Here is a 20,403-nt window from a genome sequence, read left to right as displayed (position 1 = left end):
AACCCTTTGGAGCAGTGGTCGGCAAACTGCGGCTCGCGAGCCACATGCGGCTCTTTGGCCCCTCGAGTGTGGCTCTTCCACAAAATACCACGTGTGGGCGCGCACGTACAGTGCGATTGAAGCTTCGTGGCCCATGCGCAGAAGTCGGTTTTCGGCTCAGAAGAGATCTCAATCGTTGTCCTGTTGGTATTTGGCTCTGCTGACTAAGGAGTTTGCCGACCGCTGCTTTGGAGCAAACAACCTGGGCAAGCGGTTACCCTGTAGGCGGCATGGCTTGAGCACACCGGGGGTCTCGGGTCTTTACGAGATTTCCGCGTGCCCCCCGGCCCCCGCCTGTGAGTGTGGCCCGCGACGCTGGGTCAGGGGTCGGAGCCCCCCCCCCCACCCGCACTTGTCACCGAGCGTGATGACCCCAGGCTGTCCTTCCGGCGATGCGTCTTGTGTCACGTTTTCAGCGGGAGCTCGTGAACCAGGGAGATGTTTTACTGCCGTGACACAGGGCATCGTGGGCCTCTGCACTCTGCCCTCTGCAACGCATCAGCCGTCGGACAATGGGCGCGTCCGCGGGCGTTCCCGCGCCATGAAGCACGGCTGACCCTTTTCTGAGCGGCTCCACAAAACCGAGGCGGCAGCAGGAACGCGTGGCGATCCCGGCCACCGGCAGGGGGGACAGAGCCCGGAGCCACGGCCCGGGAGGCTCTGCCGCGCTCAGCCCGGACCTTGTCCACCTGGAGGCAGCGCCCGGCTCGCAGGTGCCGCGTAGACCCACAGGCTGGGTGCTCCCCGCCCCCTCAGACACCAGTTGCAAGTCCAGGTTGCCACTGGGCCTCTGCTGCTTTTTGGAAGGCTACGTTTTACTTTTTTATTTTAATCTTTATTTTTAAAAAAATTATGTTTTTATAGATTTCAGAGAGGAAGGGAGAGGGAGAGGGAGAGAGAAACATCAAGGATGAGAGAGAATCACTCATTGGCCGCCTCCTGCACGCCCCCTACTGGGGGTCCAGCCCACAACCCAGGCCTGTGCCCTTGATGGGAATCGAACCCCGGGGCCCTTCAGTCCGCAGGCTGACGCTCTATCCCCTGAGCCACCGCGGCCCGGGCTGGGGCTCCGTGTTATGTGTACATCTCTGTGGATAATGGTGGGAGGGGCTTCTTCAGAATCTCGGGTCTCCACGTCCCCGGATGACACTCAGTGCAGATTTATAAACGTCACCACGGCGGGCGGGGCGGGGGGGGGGTGCAAATGGAAATCGGGAGGGACCTGATCGTTTGAGGTGCAAAAGCACCCTTTAAGGATGGGCTTCTCGTGTGTGAAAACGAACATTCCCCTCTAACCAAGCTGAGCTTGTGAGCATTACAGAAAGTGGGGGACACCTGTGTGTGCAGGCGCCCCTCTGCCCGGGGGGAGGGGCCGGGGCCACGGCGGCCGTTTCTGCACGCGAGGCCCGAGCAGAGAAAGGACTCAGTTCCCCTTCGGGTCTCCTTTCGAAGGTCACACCTGCTCCCCAGACAGGCCGTGGCAGGAAGAGGTCCCGGGAGAAGGGGAGCCAGGACGGTTCTGGGGGGGGGGGGGTAATCAGGAGCGGCCCGTGGTCAATATCGCGGCAGTTTCCTTCCTGAGGCCTGGCTGCCTGGGGCCACGCCCCAGCGCCCTCGATGGCTCCCGAAAGGCCCTGGCGCTGACCTTCCCCCGTTCGGAGGGGCGGGCCTGCCCCGGCAGATGTTTCTGGCCGCGGGGTCTGGGCCGCGGGGTCCGGGCTGCGGGGTCCGGGCTGCGGACCGGAGTCAGGAGCCACGGTGACTGGAGTCAGCCCGTGGCGAGGACGGAATCCGCTCTGCGAGGTTTGCTCTGGTGAGACGGAGGGCGGCAGGGCACAGGCGCTCATTTATAACGCGAACAGGCTTTGGGGCTGCCTGCGGCCGGCCCCCCTCACCTGCCGGCGTGTGCCCAGCGAGGGCCTGTCTTTCACACCTCTCTAGACACCATCACCACCTGCTCACTCCTGCCCAGCTTCTCTCCTTCCTCTCTTCCCTGTTCACAACGTGCTCACCGAAGGGGTCAAAATAAAAGTCTGTTTCGCCTGCAGGCGTGGCTCAGCGGTGAGCGTCGACCTATGAACCAGGAGGTCATGGTTCGATTCCCGGTCAGGGCACAGGCCCGGGTTTCGGGCTCGATCCCCAGTCGGGGGCGTGCAGGAGGCAGCTGATCAATGAGTCTCTCTCGCCATTGAGGTTTCTATCTCTCTCCCCCTCTCCCTTCCTCTCCAACATCAATAATAAAGAATATGCGTTTTTAAAAAGCCTGTTTTCTAAACAGAGGCCGGGTTGCGTCCCGCCCTGCTTACCACCCCTCGGTGAGGCCCTGGGGATTGGAGTCCAGGCCCCGGCTGGGCGTCAGGCCGTGTGAACGGGGCGGATGGCCTCCCGCCGCCTCCTCTGCCCGCTGGCAGCTCCGTCATTTCTCCCCGAGGCCACGTGACATGTGGGACCACACGGGGCCCACGGACAGAGGTGCCAGGTCGCGTGTGGCAGCTCCCTGCTCTCCCTCCCCTCGCTGCCGACGGAGCTCGGCCAGCGGCCGATTCCTCTGCCCTGCGAATCCCTACCTCCTCCAGGGCTCGCTGCTCTGGCCCCCAGGGCATGGCCGCCACGTTTCTCATCTCGTTGGAGCGTTTGCCACGTCGCATTGTACGCTTGCTGTAACTCCTCCTTGGCGTGCAGTTCTGGGGGCATCTTGCCTGGCAGGCGTGGGTGGGTGAGTGTTTGGTGTGATGAAGGAACGAAGGACTCAGGGTGTTTTAGGCGCCGTTTGCCTGGAGGACACTGGCCAGGGGACCTGGGGGCTGCACCTGCGGTGTGAGGGAGCGCCCTCACTGGCCTGCTCTCTCGGAAGGTTAGGCTGGTCTCCTAGACTCGGTTCCCAGCCGAGAAGATGCCGGAGGCGTTGATGACTGAACGAGGAGGGCGTGTGAAGGGGCCACAGGAAATCCGTGACCGCGACGAGAAAAGAACCCGTGGGAGCCTCTGGGAAGGACCCACGGGCCGGAGTGAACATCAGGGGTCCCCGCGGTTTCTGCCATCCGGGGAAGGAGAGGGAGCTGAGCTCTGTGTGTGAGACCCGGCCGAGGGCAGAGTGAAAAGAGGGTGCAGTCAGGAGCCTGGGCTTTGCCTCGTCGGGACCCTCGGCCGTTTGTGTTCACCTGTCAAGCTGCCCATTCCCCTGCCACCCACCCACCCATCTGTCCAGCCGATAACTTATGTACCGATCACCACCTACCCTCCCATCAATATATCTACCCACGCATCCCATCCAAACATCCATATGCCTACCCATTTATCCACCTATTCATCCATCCTTCCATCCTTCCATCCATCCAAACATCCATCCATCCATTTATCCATCCATCCATCCATCCATCCATCCATCCATCCATCCATCCAAATATCCATCCATCCATCCATCCATCCATCCATCCATCCATCCATTTATCCATCCATCCATCCATCCATCCATCCATCCATCCAAACAAACATCCATCCATCCATCCATCCATCCATCCATCCATCCATCCAAACATCCATCCATCCATCCATCCATCCATCCATCCATCCATCCATTTATCCATCCATCCATCCATCCATCCATCCATCCATCCATCCATCCATCCAAACAAACATCCATCCATCCATCCATCCATCCATCCATCCATCCATCCAAACATCCATCCATCCATCCATCCATCCATCCAAACATCCATCCATCCATCCATCCATCCATCCATCCATCCATCCATCCATCCAATCATCTATCCACATGTCCATTTATCCATCAATTCATCCATTGATCCATCCATCCAAATGGCTATCCCATCCAAACCTCCATCCATTCAGCCAGCTATCCATCTGTCCATCTATTTATCTAAACATCTATCCACCTGTCCATTCAGCATCTATAAATCTATCTGTCCATCCATCCATCCATCCGTCCACCCACCCATCTATTTGCTGGTCATCTGTCTGTCCATCCACCCATCCCACCCATCCATCCACCCATCTATCCCATCCATCCACCCATCCCACCCATCCACCCACCCATCCACCCATCCATCTACCCATCCCATCCATCCATCCATCCATCCACCCACCCATCTATTTGCTGGTCATCCATCTGTCCATCCACCCATCCCATCCATCCATCCGTCCATCCACCCACCCACCCATCTATTTGCTGGTCATCTGTCCGTCCGTCCATCCATCCATCCATCCATCCATCCATCCATCCATCCATCCATTATTGCCAAACACCCATAGTTGCCAGGGACTAGAAACCTAAATCTGAGAGACACACTCTCCCGCTCTGTGGGACTCAGTGATGTGGGAAGAATGACACAAACCCTTTCTCTGTTATAAAATAAGGCTTCAGAGGAGCCCCCTCTGTGCCAAGAGCAGAGCGTCAGCGTTTTCCCAGAGTCAGGGGAGGCCTCCCAGAGAAGGTGGCGTCTGAGCCCAGACCTGAGGAGGGAGGTGTTCATTGTCTTGGGCCACAGGTTCTGCATGTGCTCTGCAAGGCAGGCCAGGGCCAATGACACCGTCTCAGGATTTCTGTGAGCCCGGCCTGTGTGGCTCAGCGGTTGAGCGTCGACCTATGAACCAGGAGGTCACGGTTCCATTCCTGGTCAGGGCACAGGCCTGGGTTGTCAATCGATCCCCAGTGTGGGGCGTGCAGGAGGCAGCCTGTCAATGATTCTCTCTCATCATTGATGTTTCTATCTCTCTCCCTTCCTCTCTGAGATCAATTAAAAATATTTATATATATAAAAGGCTAAGTGGCCAACCGTCTGTCCATTCGCCTTACCGACCGACCGGCCGGTACAAATGATGCGCACTGGCAATTTAAAAATAAATGTTGACTTGCGCATGCACGATACATATAAAGCTCTCGCCGGCACCAACCGCACGTGTGTGTTTCGATCTGTCACTGTCGATCATGAATTTGGTCATTTTTGTTGACATTCTGAAGCAGAAAGAAAGCGGCGTCGTTGATAGTATATGTCTGAAGACCAACTACCGTGTTTATGTCATGTCTTTGTTGTTGTTATATCCTGTTGTTATTGTTTACTTATTAACCAATTTATCTATTATTTTCTTATACATCTTACTAATTTTCTTTCATCTCTGACACTTCTATTATAGAGAAATGGCGAATAGCGATATTATAATATTTCTTCTAATTGATTTCCTTTCAATGTGCACGACTCCGTGCACGGGGCCACTGGTGTACATAGAAAAGACTGCTGTGATTTCAGGAGTGGCAGGTGTTGATGTTGTCCTGGCACCGGCAGGAAGCATGGAGCGCGATGGGGAGGTGGAACCAGGTATACACTTGGCTGGGGTTGGGGCACCCCATCTTGGAGGCCCCCAGCTCTGTCCGAGAGCTGGCTATTGTCAGGGGTGGGTTAGGAAAGGCCCTCAGGTACCTGTTTCCTGGGACGAGGCCCGAGGTGGGCCTCCCAGGCTGGTTCAGGGCCGGGCCCCGCGTCTGCTGGGCCAGGGACCCCATGAATGTCCACAGCTTCCGTCCAGAGTGACTAAAACCTCAATGAAACGCAATCATCTCCGCGGGAAGCGTTTGGTGTCCCGTTCCTGCCCTGTGACCACGTGCTGCTCGTGGCCAGCCCCCCTCCGCCGCCCCGGCGGGAGGGAAAGTTGAGTGAATTTAAATGAAACTCCCCCCAAAGCCATCGCCTTCGGCGTCGGGAGCCGGCCGGGTGGCATCCGTCCCGGTGCCCAGCAGGAGCGGCGCGGGGAGGTCAGGCTGGCAGCGCGGGTGCCGATGGCGTGCCATCGCGTTAAACAGGCTCTTCAATGCGGGTGGGAGGCCCACGTGAAACCCAGGACGCACCTGACGCGGCGCGAAGTCTCTGCCATTTTGGACTTTGCATCGCTTACAGAATCCATCGGCTGCCAGGGTGAACTGGGGCTGAGCAAAGCGCTTATAAATACCGGGGCCCAGTGCGCCCCCCGCCCCGGCCTCCGAGGCCCTGCGCTGATGGAGAGCTTTCAATTTCGCATTTTGGCCCCCACCCACCGCAGGTGATAAACAAAGGGTCCCCGCTCGGCTGGGGTCAGTTACCCGGCCTCCCGCCGCCCCGCTCCCGTCCTTACGCACAAAAGGTGCCCGGGACCCACGGCTAATTTGCGGGCTCTGTTTAGCGGGATTTAATAGCAGGTATTACTGCTGCCGCGGTAATTAAGGACCTTTGTCAATAAGACGGAATGGATGGCCACACTTGGCTGTAATCAGTGGGCTCTGGAGGGCCGAGGAGGGAGAAGGGGGAGAGGCAATCATTCTGTGAATAACAGGCCCTCCCCGCCCGCCCCCTCCCCGCCCGCCCGGCCGCGGAATAATAATTCCCCAGGCAATGAAAGTGCAGGAATAAAAGTACTTACCCTCGAGCCGGTGATTTTTTTGGGGACTTTTTATTTACTCTACTGAGCTTTCTTATTTGCTCGGGGCTGCGTTTGATGAAGTATTGTTTAAACAGCGCGGCGCAGAATGGATGGAGGGCGGCGGGGGGAGGGAGGAATGTTAACCAGGTGGCGGGGGCCGGCCCGCTGGACGGTGGACAGCCGTGCGGTGGATCAATTATTTCTCCACGATAAAAAAAGGAGGAAAAAAAAAAAAAAGAAAGAAAAAAAGAAAAAGGAAAAGGAAAAAGACAAAACCAAGTGGCTCCGTGAAGAGGCGGAGGGTGCTTGGAGAGGCGTCTGCGCAGAGTCATTCAGCCTAAATGGGTCGCCGGCGACAGGCGCGAAGTGAACTTGGGGAGCATTGTCCCCGCGGCCTCCTCCCTAATGCACCGATAAATGGCCCGGCGAGGGGGGGCGGGCCGGGGGGGCCGGGGGCTGGCGGCCGCAATTCAAAGGGACCTTCAAGGTGTGCGCCCCGCGCGTAATTGGAGAGGAAGCTGCCTTCCCCGGCCGATCCCCTGCCTTTTACTGGTTTTAACAAGCGTGATGCTTTCAATAATGCTTTGAGTACCATCTCTTTATCCGCCTCTCCCTTTTTAAAGCTGCTTCCTCGCCACTCTCCCCGCCGCTAATGTCTGAAAAACTTCTCCCTTTAATCATTCCCGGAGGCGGCGGCAAACAAGCGGCCCTTTCCCGCGGCAATTACGGCGGGAAGGGGCTGCGGGAAGGCAGGGTGGCGGCGGGTGGGTGAGGGGAGCTGGTGCCCGGCCCGAGCCTGGGGACATGACGAGGGAACTCCTGTCAGGGGAGGTTAGGGGCCAGTTTTTTTAAAAAAAAATATATATTTTTATTGATTTCAGAGAGGAAGGAGAAACGAGAGAGAGAGAGAAACGTCAATGATGAGAGAGAATCCTGGATCGGCTGCCTCCTGCACGCCCCCCACTGGGGACGGAGCCCGCCACCCGGGCCTGGGCCCTGACCGGGCATCGAACCCTGACCTCCTGGTTCCCAGGTGGACGCTCAGCCCCTGAGCCCCGCGGCCGGGCCCTTGGCTGTCTTTCTGATCTCTCTTCTCCCTTCCTCCCCCTCCTCTCCCTCCTCTTCCTCCTTCGTGGATTCCAACCCCTGCGTCTCCAGAGAAGGGCTGACGGGTGCCGCTGGGAAACCAGGCTTCATTTTTTCCTCCAGAAAAATGGCAGCGGTTTCCTGTAACGAGTGCCCGGCTCGCCTCTCTAAAAGGGTTTTATTATCGAGCGCCCGGGGTCCCGCGTGTCAGACATTTATCTTCCGGCCGGGCAGGAACAAAGGGGAGCCGCCTGCGCCCGCGTGTCTGCGGGATGGCCCGGCGGTTCGGTGGCCGCGGCCGCGGCGTCTCCTCCCCGGGGTCCCTGGGGGCCGGCGCTGACGGGGAGCTCCGTGGTCCACGTGGTGGTGCCGCGGGCGCTCAGCACGGCGATGGGCGTTCTCAGTCCAGTGGTTTCCCAGGCCCGCCGCCCCGCGCAGCGCCTTCCGGGGGAGCCACACGCGGGAGAGGCGCCCCGACCCCCGGGGTGCCCGGGACACGTGCCCCCGCGCCCGGGCCCCAGGACGCGCCACGGCCAAAGCTGAGCGTTTTCCTGAGGACCAGGCCGCGGGAGGGGCCTGTCTCAAGCCCACGTCTCCGTCGCCGTGACTGGGCGGCGCCCCTCTGAGGCCTCTGCCGCGGGAGGCGGGCAACACGCAGCCCCCCAGGACGGATCTGCTTCCAGACCAGCGGGGACAGAGCCGCACAGAGGCTGGGTCTCAGCTCCTGCCTGCAGGTGGGACGTGCCCGGGAAGCCGCCTGCGCCCGGAGGGAAGCCGCCCGAGGAGGCCCCCCCTCCCCCCGCCCCCCGCTCCTGTGGGGCCTTTCTGTGAGGTTCCCGCGCCCCCGCTGAGTTCTGGTTCTGGCCCGGGCTCCTCCATTCTGCAGGTTTTCCACTTTCGTTTCTCTGATAAAAAAAAAAAGCCCGGCTGGGTGGCTCAGTGGTTGAGCATCCACCTAGGAACCAGGAGGTCAGGGTTCGATTCCCGGTCAGGGCACAGGCCTGGGTTTCGGGCTCCATCCCCAGTGGGGGGTGTGCAGGAGGCAGCCAGTCAGTGATTCTCTCATCATGGATGTTTCTCTCCCTCGCCCTCTCCCTTCCTCGCTGACATCGATAAAGACATGTTGAAAAATATACAAATAATAGGTTCCTTAGTGAAAATGTGAAACCTGCAGACTAGTGCGGAGAAGACGAGAGCCCTCCCTCCCTCCCTCCGGGGCCTCCCTCTGCCCGCACCTGGGCGTCTCTGCCTCTGGCACATGAGCTTTCACATTTCGAGATTATTCTGCACAACTTTATTTCTTGCTTTTAAAAACAGTTCTCTAAGCCAAGCATGTCAAACTCAAAGGCTAACACGGGCCAAAAACACACAACACGAGGTGTACGTGGATGTGGCCGCAGAAAAAAACAAAAGCTTCAATCTTCATAGAAACGTGGGTTATTCCGATAGAGACACGCTGAACACAAAGGGCTGAAATAAATGAGTCATCGTTCACATAAAATAATACTAAAAAAATTACTATTTTTTTTCTTGAACATGAACTTACCAGACACTGAATAACTGCACCAATGAATAAGTGTAGCACAAATAAACCCATTTTTTCTTGTTCTCCGAAAGCGAAATATTTCCTGTTGCGCACACCAAACAAGTCAGTCCAAGACCAGTGACGTGGCCGTCGGCCGCTAGAATATTCGCTGCTGGTATTGGTGGAGAGAAATGGTGCGCCTGCGCGTAAGGCGCGTGAGGGAAAGGAATGCCACAGGATTACAGTCATCAGACACTCGCGAACATTGTAGTTCGTTATTAATAACGATGTGTAATAGGATATTGTAAAAATTAAGTTATGGAATTTTTATTAAAACGCTGCTTACGTACCATTATGTTGACCGGGCCAGAAAAATATTCATTGCGGGCTGCATGCGGCCCGTGGCCCACGCGTTTGACATGCTTGTGCTAAGCGTTTCAGTTTTTGATGTTTGACAAGCCGTCGTTTACTTAGTCATTTCTTTCGTCTTGAGTGTTTAAATGGTTTCCATAGTTTGTTGTTATTAACAACAGGGGCCGGGCCTAATGTCACGGCCTCCTGACTGGACGCCTCCTGCTCCCCACACCTCTTCTCCCCTTCCCCGAGCAGCGTGAGGCCGCGGCGCCCTCCGATATTACCTCTCGCTAGGGTTGCCCTCCCTAACCTTCCCTGTGGAGCTGGTGAACTCCTATTCATCCTTCAAAACCCGGCTGGAGCAGCCCCTCCCCTTTGAATTCTGGATTCCCGCCCTCCCCGGGGTCGGCCCCACTCCTCTCTGTGTCGGCTCTTCCGCAGGATCGCCCATGGGAGTTGGCGTCTCTCTGGTCTCTCTCTGCTGGTTCGTGGACGCACGGCACAGGCCTGAGTCTGAGCTTGGAGCGTAGCTTCGTCATCTGCCTCCGTGACGGCCGCCGCCTCAGCTGCCGGGCACCTGGCCGCCTGGGCCTGGCAGGTTTCTGAGCCGAGTGCCCGTCAGACAAGCCGGCCACTTAGGGCCACGGCGCGGGTGTTTGGAGGACTGACCGACCCTGCACCTCCCCTCACCCCCCCACCCCCACTCCCACCCCCTCCCCCCGCTCCCAGGACCCTTCCTCGATTTCTCCTTTGGGCGGGAAGACCTATCCCGCACGTCCCACTGCCGATGGCTGCTGTCCGAGCTCAGGCCGGCATTTGTGCTGAAAACCCCCAATTTGATGTTTCTCTCCTGCTTTTAATGAGCCGGACAGAGTGTCACTTAGACCCAGTTTCCTCTTTGTGCCGTGAAGCACGCGGTGCGCGCAGTGACCTGTGAATGAGATAATTGCTCAGGGCCCCACCGGCGGCTTCTCCGGCTTGTTCCCCGTAATGAAGGCTTCACAGCGCGGCGCCCGGGCCCTTCGCAGACGCGCCGCCAGGAGCCGCGTGAACGGGAAATCGAACCAGTTGTTCCGAACCAGCCACAGGGAGCGCGGGCGGCCAGCTCAGCGAGGCTCAGGGCCCGGCTGCGGGCAGGGGCGCGTCCGTCACGGCCCGATGCTGCCGGCGCGGCTGGTCTTTGCGCAGGAACCGCCGGGACTGCCCGCAGCCAGCGAGCCGGGCGGAGGGAAGCGCCGGGCCGGGCCCGTGCTGTGATCGGCCGTGCGGTACCGCTCGCTCCCGGGAAGGCTGCCGTCATTGTGAACAGACACATCGTGCTGATGATGCGCCGACACAGACCTGCCGGGCGGGGCCAGAGCTGCAGGGAGGGAGCGGCCCTGGCCAACATCCCGTCCCCGGAGACCGCGAACAACCGGATGGTGACGAGGGGCCTCGATCTGGCAAGAGCCCCTGGGGCGCCCGGTCCCCTTTGCTGAGGCCGCGGTCGCATTCCCGCTCGCTTCCGTGGGCGATTCGCATTCTCAGCCTCACGCAGCGGAGAAACGACTCCACGTCGACAGGGACACGTGTGCGCCTCTCACGGCGAGCTTGCGTGACGGGGGCGTCGCCGGCTGCCCTCTGGGGTCCTTCCTCCCCAGGACGGGTCACCCCACCCGCCCCCTACCCCCTGCCGCCCCCCCTGCCCCTGGCGTGGTGTCCCCGTGCGCAGCCTTCACCTCCCTGTCGGTGCTGCTCCGAGCGGGACCACCCCTCGCAAACCTGAGCCTCGGGGCGTTTTCCCGATGGTCCCACTGCCGTGTCCCAAACCCCCGCCCCGTCACCAGCCGGTCACCTGCCTTCCGGCTCTCGGCCTTCCAGCCCCCCTTCTCGCTGCTGCTGGTCCTCACGGTGTCCCTGGCTCTGCCACGACTTCGTGCCGGGAGGGAGCACCCTGCGGAGGCAGGACTGTGGAGGGGAGTGTGTCCACGAGAATTCCTGTAGAGGCTCGCCCGGCCGGCGTGCTCAGCGGCTGAGCGTCGACCTGTGAACCAGGAGGTCACGGTTGATTCCCAGTCAGGGCACAGGCCCGGGTTGCGGGCTCCATCCCCAGTGAGGGGAGGGCAGGAGGCAGCCGATCCGTGGTTCTCTCTCATCGTTGTTGTTTCTTTTTTTTTTCTTTTTTGGTTAATCCTCATCTGAGGATATTTTTCCGTTGATTTTTAGGGAGAGGGAAAGGCAGAGAGAAACATCCATGTGAGAGAAGCACGTTGATTGGTTGCCTCCTGCACGCGCCCCGACCAGGGCCCCGGGCTGGGGAGGTCCGTGCCCTCGACCGGAATCGAACCCAAGACTGGTGTGCAGGCCGATGCTCTACCCACTGAGCCACACTGGCCAGGGCCAATTTGATGTTTCTGTCTCCCTCTCCCTGTCCCTGTCCCTGTCCCTGTCCCTGTCCCTCTCCCTCTCCCTCTGAAATCAGTACAAACACATTTTAAGAATCGTTGCTCCGGGCATGAGACAGCCGGAGGGGAGGCTTGGTCTGCAGGCTGTGGTGGCAGCCTCGCTGCCCTGCGCCTCCCGTGACGGCCGCCTCGCCGTGTCCGTCCTGGGGCCGGTCCCCACCAACGTGAGCCTCTCCGTGAGTGGCACACGGGACACAGATGACTGTGCAGGTGGGATTTTAAAATGACGCGTGAAACGAACGGCCGCCTCGGTGAGGCATCGGTCTCCCATTCCCCTTCCGGCCCGTCACCGCGGCTTCAGCCCCACTTCCTCTGTCCCTGCGCCGCCGCCTGCCTGCGCCGCCGCCGAGCGGAGTGAGGACGGGCCACGTGCGACTGGGCGATCGGTGTCAAACGTTAGCAGCAACATTCATTTCCCCGGCAACGGACAAAGGAGAGGCTCGGGCCCTCGGGGTCCTGTCTGGGAGCTGCGCCTCGCGAGGGACGTTCGCGACGGAAAGGGTTTGCGGTTTAAAGTGGCTGCACAGCCCTCTCCGCTGATTGTCTGCGGGGTCGCGTGGGGCCGGGAGAGGCCGAGGGAGCGAGTTAGTGACGGGAGCGGCCAGTCATTGTCGCCGGCTCCTCAGCGGCAGTCCATTCCTGAGGGCCGGGCGTTCCCGGCACCTGGCGTCACGCGGAGAGAAATCCGTGGGCGGCGGAGACGGGGTCGGGGCTCCAGGCCGGCCTCTCTCACTGCCTGCGCTGCGAACCTCAGCTTCCCATCGGTATGGGGCTGAAGGGGATGCTTATTCTCAGCTGCATTTTGCAGGAAGAAGGAGGTTAAGTGTTAGCGTGGGCTCGAGGGGTCCCAGACTGAGCGAGCGAAGGGCCGCGCGCAGGCCCGTCTGGGGCCACGGGTCTCCGGCTCCTGCTCCGAAACAGGGGGCTCCTGTCCTGCCCCCTCCCCCCACCCCACCAGGAGGGCACTGGCTTCTCACAGACAGACACACCGTGCGGACAGCTGCGTCCCTCAGCAACGGCCAGCGGGTGTGTGTCTGCAGGACTTGGACTTGGTTGGGTTCAGACACGGGGCTTCCCAGGATCCCCCAGAGGTCCCTCCAAAAAGGCCCCGGATGACGAGAGCTTACCATTCCCACTCCCTGATCAACATTTTTCAAGGAAAAGAAATATACGTGGGCTGTGCTGGTTATTTTAAAGATTTTTAAATTGATTTTTGGAGAGAGGAAGGGAGAGGGAGAGAGAGAGGGAAACATGGATGTGAGAGCAAAACATCGATTCGTTGCCTCCTGCACTCCCCCTACCGGGGACCGAGCCCGCATCCTGGGCGCGTGCCCTGACGGGGATCCCACTGGCGATCTTTCGGTGCCGGGGAGCCACACGGGCCGGCTGTGCTGGCGCCGTAACATCTGGGAGGCCCGGGCCCCGCCAGCCCTCGGCGGGCTCTGAGGTTACCCACGTCGCTGTGATGTCACTGTGATGTCACTGTGATGTCACTGTTGGCGACGGCTTCACCCCAGCCCTGGGCGGCGGCCTGCTGAGGAGGGGTGCGGCGGTCTGGGAACAGGGCCGCATGGGATGCAGCCGGGATGCCAGTGAGATGGGAGCGCTGTGGCCGGACACGTCCGACCCGTTTGCGCCCACGTTAACGGGAGAGAAGGCGGCTCAGCGGCCCGGGCCAGCGCCAGGGGCTCCCCCTCAGTTACGGGGCGCCACTCACTCCATTCATTCTCCGTCCGCGAGCGCAGGCCTCTCGCTCCCTGTGATTCACGGCGGGTGGGGGTGCAGCGGGAGGGAGTTACGTCTCACCTGCGCCTGGCTTCCTAACGGGCGTCTCCGCGGACGCTGGCGGCTCGTAAATCCTCCTGGCGAGCCGGCCGCGCGCGGACCCCGTGGGCACCTGGCAGCAGACACTGCCCCACGCGAGGCCGGCGGCCGCGGGGCCGGAGTGGAGGCCCGACCCCCAGGCTCACCCTCACGCCGCACGGCGGAGTCTTCCTCCCGGGGCATCCCGTGATGCGCGTTTCTGGAAGGACGGGCGTTCTCCGGCACAACCCCAACCTCGCGCGGATGCTTGCGAGGGGTTGTTAGTCAGCGGAGGGCTCGCTCTGTCGCCCCAACAAATGACCCGACGCTCGGCGGCTCCCCGCCATGGAGGTGTCTTCTTGGTGTGCGTTCCCCGTCTGCCCCTCGGTCTGTCGGTCTGTCGTCAGGGATCGGCTCCCTCAGGCCGGCTGGGGACTGGCCGGTCGGGAAAGGAGGCGGGAACCGTGCTGGGTGGGCTGGGAGGCGCACTGCCCCTCAGGGCCGGCCTGATGGCGGGGGGGGGGTGGGGAGGGGTCAGCCCGGGGCTGGGTGTACGCTTTTGGGCAAATCATGGGACCTCCCGCGGAGCCCTGAACACCTTTTCATCGAGTTTCGCCCAGCACACGCCTTGCCCACAAGCCACGGACTCGCCGGAGAGACGGGCCGGTGGCCCCCAGACGGCCCTGCCCAGAGCGGTCCCTCTGCCTCCCGGGGTCCCTTCTCTCGTGCCAGAGGCTCTGGGTTTTCTGTCCCCTCGATGGGCTCTGTCAACTTACTTGGGGCAAGAATACGTCATAGGGGTGTTTGGTTCTCTCCCTCCCTCTCTCCCTCCCTCTCTCTCTCTCTCTCTCTCTCTCTCTCTCTCTCTCTCTCTCCAGGCTGCGGAATGGGGACCCGGGACGGGTGCTCTGGGCGAGCGCAGGTCTGCCCGTTCCCTTGGCGGCGCCCGCCACAACGCCCGCCACGACGCCCGCCACGACGCCCGCCACGACGCCCGCCGGGCCCGAGACGTGGCCGCTGCTCGGTGCCCCCTCCCGCCGTCCCTCTCGGGATAGATGAGACGCTCGGATCAGGACGTTTTATTCTAATGACAAGGAGTATAACAAGGCCAGGAAATGGCCCGGCATCAATCTCCACTCCGTCCCGTGGCAGGGGCCGCAATGAAAATGAGGAATAGCTGGAGCTTAACCCGCGCTCATTACGGTCATAATTGCATTCTGTGGTCCCGGGTTCCCGCGCCGACGCGCTCCCTGTCAGGCTGAGAGAGACAGACGGCCCTGACGTCTCCGCTCATCGCCCGGCGTCTGCGGGAGGGCCCCGCGCTGGGGAGGGGCGTCAGGAGCGCCCCCGCTTTACGCTCCGAGTGGCTCGCACACGCCGGCGGAGCATCTGCACACGTGCGGTCTGCGTGCACGTGCCTCCAAAACACCCCCTCGGGCCACCGAAGTCCCTTCCCGAGGATACGTTTAACGGGGTACTCAAATGCGGGCCCTGGCTTTACACCCAATGGTGCCGAGCGCTGGTGGCAAGAGGGGAGGAGCTGGGGTCCAAGCCTCGTCAGGGTCACCCCCCCCCCCCATCCTTCAGTGGCGACCGGGGTTCCCAGGGCCGTGTCCCTGCAGGCCGAGCTCCGGGGGACCCTGGGGCTCACCGCACGGCGCAGGGATTCCGTTTTGGCTGCTGCGTGACAGGCCTGTTTGCCCGTCACTGCCTCTCCCCGTGGCCCATGCATCCTTTTTGCATGTTGTTATTGTTATTTTCAAATATATTGTTTAATTGATGTCAGAGAGGAAGGGAGAGGGAGAGATAGAAACATCAAGGATGAGAGAGAACCCTGGACCAGCTGCCTCCTGCACGCCCCACACTGGGGATGGAGCCTGTAACCCGGGCCTGTGCCCTGACCGGGAATCGAACCGTGACCTCCTGGTTCCTAGGTTGATGCTCAGCCCCTGGGCCGCGCGGCCGGGCCGTTTTGCCGTGTTCACCGAGCACCTGCATCGTGCGAGGCGTTGGCCACCAGCTGGGGGCACCGGCAAATGACGCTGAGCCCCTGCCTCCAGGGGTCCACTCCCCGGTCAGCCAGAGGGGGCAACACGGCACCGGCACCGAAGACTGTGGGGTGCGGGGGCCGACCCGCCGGGGGAGGGTGGATGGGGAGGGCCTGCAGCAGCCGGCGTCCCAGCCTGGCCTCGACGGGTGGTGGGACAGCAGGCAGCACACCGGGCGTCTCTGGGCTCAGCTCTGCCACGGGGGCCACTGAGAACGAAAATGGACAGTGCTGCCCTGACGGGTCGCTCAGTGGTTAGAGCGGTGGCCCTGGGACTGAAGGGTCGCAGGTTCGATTCCCGGTCAGGGGTACGCACTCGGTTGCAAGTTCCCTAGCCCGGTGGGACATGTGCAGGAGGCAGCCCATCGATGAGTCTCTCTCACGTCGATCTCCCCCTCTCTCTGTCCCCCCACCCCCACCCCATTCCCTTCCCCTCTCTCTGGAAATCAATGCGAAAATATCCCTGGGTGAGGATTAAAAAAAAAGAAGTGCTGATGAGGTGCTTAGTCCGGGGCCCGGGGCCTACCAGGGCTCACACGGCATTGCGGTTTACTGGGCCGGTGACAGGAAGTGCGGTCCAGGGGAGGCTCAGCCTGTGCTGAGACCCAGCGCTTGGAGGTGAGCACTGAGACCGGCCAGACCCGGGGCAGAGCCGGTCCCGTGCGGCCCGTGTGCCGGCTGCGGAAACGGGATGGTGCCCAGTGCCCTGGGGAGCCTCGTGGCAGGGACGGGGGAGGTAGGGGAGGGGGAGAGGGTCAGATCTGCACTTTAGAACATCATTCTGCCCTGCCCAGTTTGGCTCCGTGGACAGAGTGTTGGCCTGGGGACCGAAGGGTCCCGGGTTTGATTCCGGTCGTGGGCAGGTACCTGGGTTGCAGGCTCCTCCCTGGCCCGGGCCCTGGCCGGGGCGCGTGCGGGAGGCAAACAATCGACATGTTTCTCTCACATTGATGCGTCTCTCTGTCGTTCCCCTCTCTCCCACTCTCTCTGAAAATCAGTGAAAAACATCCTCACGTGAGGATTAACAAAAACATAAAAAGTCAAAATAAAAACAAGAAACACCATTCTGGCCGCAGAGGAGAGAACGACTCCCTCCCTCGGGGCGGGACCCGGGCTGGGCGCCCGCGGCGGAGGCTTCCGTGGGTCCGTGTTGTCACGGATGACACTGTGCACAGTGTGTTTCGGGAGCTTTGGGGGAATCTGGCCGCTCGGACTGACTCAGAATGTCCCCGCTGGAGCCTCTGCCCAGCGCTCTGAGGGCAGTGCCACCCTGGGCAGGAGCGGAGCGTGGCCTCCTGGGGTGTGGGCCCTGGGGGGTGGCCTGGCGTGCATTCCAGTCCTGGAGCGTGGGGTCCCTCCCTCTCCCCTCCTTGCAGAGCCTTTGCCCTGCCAGGGCCCCGTGGCTCCGGTGCCCGCAGGGGGGTGAGGGGCGGTCGGAGCTGCCCCCCTGTTCTCAGCAGCCCGCCTTGCGGTCAGGGCACCGGCTTGGTTTCTCGAGGCCTCACCTCCCTCACGTCCCAGGGAGACGACGCGGACCGAGGCCTCGGGGAGCTCGGGGGCGGGAGGGGCGTCACGGTCACGTCTCCTCGTCTCGCTCCGTCTCGTGGGCTGAGTTTCCCCGACGGCTCAGGTCCAGCGTCAGCGTGCGTTTGCCCAGGAACCGGCCACGCTGCTGCAGGCGGGACCCGTTGCGGTTTGGATTGGTTTTTAACTGTAACAACACCGTTTGAAAATAAATTCAGCCCGGCCGCGTGGCTCAGCGATTGAGCGTCGACCTAGGAACCAGGAGGTCAGGGTTCGATTCCCGGTCAGGGCACAGGCCCGGTTGTGGGCTCCATCCCCAGTGGGTGGCGTGCAGGAGGCAGCCGATCAGTGATTCTCTCTCATCATGGATGTTTCTCTCTCTCTCTCTCCCTCTCCCTTCCTTCCTGAAATCCATAAAAAAATATTTTTAAAAAATTAAAATAAATTCACAGCCACAGACGAGGCAGTTGGCAGAGGGGACGAGACGAGGCTGAGATCGAAGGGAGAACACGGATAAGGTTGGAAAAAGAAGGTAGACGTTGGCCTTAGACTGGCCAGGAAGTGAGAGCAGCCCTAACGGAGGCCGCAGAGCTTTGCTCGAACCCGCAGCCGCGCGGAGGCCGCCCCGTCCGTCAGCCCAGCTGTCCCCTCCCCAGGCCTGAGTCAGCCTCGCCGGCTCCAGCCGCCGCTCGTCATGGGCCGCGAAGGGGAGCCGAGCCTCACAATGGTCCCTTTTTAGATTAACGTTAAAGGTGGTTGTCTCTCAGAGGAGCTGAGGTCTTTTGTAAGAGGAACCGTCAGCCGCGGCCTTTGTCTGGAGAATATATTTAACCTCCGCCACGTCATCGAGGCGGCGAGCCCGCCGGGCGGCCGGGTGCGTTCCGGAGCCGAGAGCCGCGCTCTCCCCGGCAAAGGGCACGTGGGTCCCCGAGGCATTGTCTCCGGTTGCTGGGCAAAGCCGCCGCGGGGAGCAGAGTCTCGTCAGGATCCGCCGTCCAGGTTGCACAGAAAAAGCTTCACGATCAGAGGAACGCGCCCCACAGGCCCTCAGCCAGCTGACGGCTCGTCTGGGGAGGACGTGGGTCGGGCCGGGCCTCGGGGAGCCGCCCCAGACGCCGCGGGGTCCCTGCAGGGAGAGAGATCTGTTGGCACCTGGAAGGAGACCCTGAGCGCCCTGGGAAGCCAGGCCCCGGCGCCACTGCGGGAGCCCGGGCCCGAGGCGCCCCTAGACTCCGGTTAGCGTTTGCTGCTGATCTGCTGTGTGAATTCGGCAGGTCACTAAGCCATCCCGAGCTTCAGTTTTCTTATTTGTAAAATCACCGTGAAACCCTGGCTGGTGTGGCTCAGTGGAGAGAGCCTCGGCCTGCGGACTGACGGGTCCCAGGTTCAATTCCAGTCAGAGCACACACCCAGGTTGTGGGCTCGATCCCCAGTGGGAGGCATGCAGGGGGCAGCCGGTCCATGATTCTCTCATTATGGATGTTTCTCTCTACCTCTCCCTTCCTCTCTGACATCAATAAAATTATATTAAAATTATAAAAAATAAAATAAAGGGAAAAGTAGGTGTCTGCCTTGCAGAGCTCATTATGGCCCAAATGGGATGATGTCTGTCGGAGTCTTCGCACCGCGCTGGGCACACAGACACCCTCCATCACCCTCCATCCCTTCCTCCCTCCTCACATCCCCACCTGGAACAGGTGTGCAAACTGTGGAAATAGCCAAATAAAAGTTGTGTTTGTGTGAGAAAGTGAGTGTGTAGTGTGAGTGTGTGAGAGTGTGAGTGAGTGAGTGTGTGAGAGTGTGTGTGAGTGAGTGTGTGTGTGAGTGTGTGTGCCTGTGAGTGTGTGTGTGAGTGTGTGCCTGTGAGTGTGTGAGAGTGTGTAAGTGAGTGTGTGTGTGACTGTGAGTGTTTGAGTGTGTGTGAGTGTTTGAGTGAGTGTGTGTGAGTGTATGTGTGTTTGTGTGTGTGTGTGAGTGTGTGCCTGTGAGTGTGAGTGTGTGAGTGTGTGTGTGTGAGTGTATGTGAGTGTGTGTGTGAGTGAGTGTGTGTCTGTGAGTGAGTGTGTGAGTGTGAGTGTGTGTGAGTGTGTGTGAGTGTGTGAGTGTCTGTGAGTATGTGAGTGTGTGTGTGTGAGTGTGAGTGTGTGTGAGTGTGTGTGTGAGTGTGTGTGTCTGTGAGTGTGTGTGTGTGCCTGTGAGTGTGTGTGTGTGAGTGAGTGTGTGCCTGTGAGTGTGTGCGTGTGAGTGTGTGTGAGTGTGTGTGTGTGAGTGTGTGTGTGCCTGTGAGTGTGAGTGTGTGTGTGTGTAAGTGTGTGTGTGTGAGTGTGTGTGAGTGTGTGTGTGAGTGTGAGTGTGTAAGTGTCTGTGAGTGAGTGTGTGAGTGTGTGTGAGTGTGTGTGTGAGTGTGTGTGAGTGTGTGTGAGTGTGTAAGTGTCTGTGTGTGAGTGTGTGAGTGAGTGTGAGTGAGTGTGAGTGCGTAAGTGTCTGTGAGTGAGTGTGTGAGTGTGAGTGTGTGTGAGTGTGTGTGTGAGTGTGTGTGAGTGTGTGTGTGAGTGTGTGTGTCTGTGAGTGAGTGTGTGTGCCTGTGAGTGTGAGTGTGTAAGTGTGTGTGAGTGAGTGTGTGCCTGTGAGTGTGTGTGTGAGTGTGTGAGAGTGTGTGAGTGTGTGTGTGTGTGAGTGTGTGAGTGTGTGTGCCTGTGAGTGTGTGAGTGTGTGTGAGTGAGTGTGAGTGTGTGTGTGTCTGTGAGTGAGTGTGTGTGTGCCTGTGAGTGTGAGTGTGTGTGTGTGAGTGAGTGTGTGTGTGCCTGTGAGTGTGTGTGTGTGCCTGTGAGTGTGAGTGTGTGTGTGAGAGTGAGTGTGTGAGTGTGTGTGTGTGAGTGAGTGTGTGAGTGTGAGTGGGACGGGGAACACCTGCCTCTCCTGCCCTCCATTCGCCGGAGGCCCCGGAGGACGGGCAGAGCCGCCGGGAAAGCTTGGCTTCTGATTGTCTTCCCGGCCAACGAGGCTGCCCACACGACGGTCTCCTCTCGGCAGCCTTCCCGACTGTGGCCAATGAGATCTGTGCTTCCGTTCGTTGTAGAACAGAAATTAGCCAATCGACGGCAGTGGATTCCCATTATTTCTCAGATGCGAGTGCTGCTGCGGGGACCTGGAGTGAACATTCAAGTCCC

Source organism: Cnephaeus nilssonii (assembly GCF_951640355.1).
Source record: "Cnephaeus nilssonii genome assembly, chromosome: 16".
Lineage (NCBI taxonomy): Eukaryota > Metazoa > Chordata > Mammalia > Chiroptera > Vespertilionidae > Cnephaeus > Cnephaeus nilssonii.
This window is presented reverse-complemented; position numbering follows the sequence as displayed.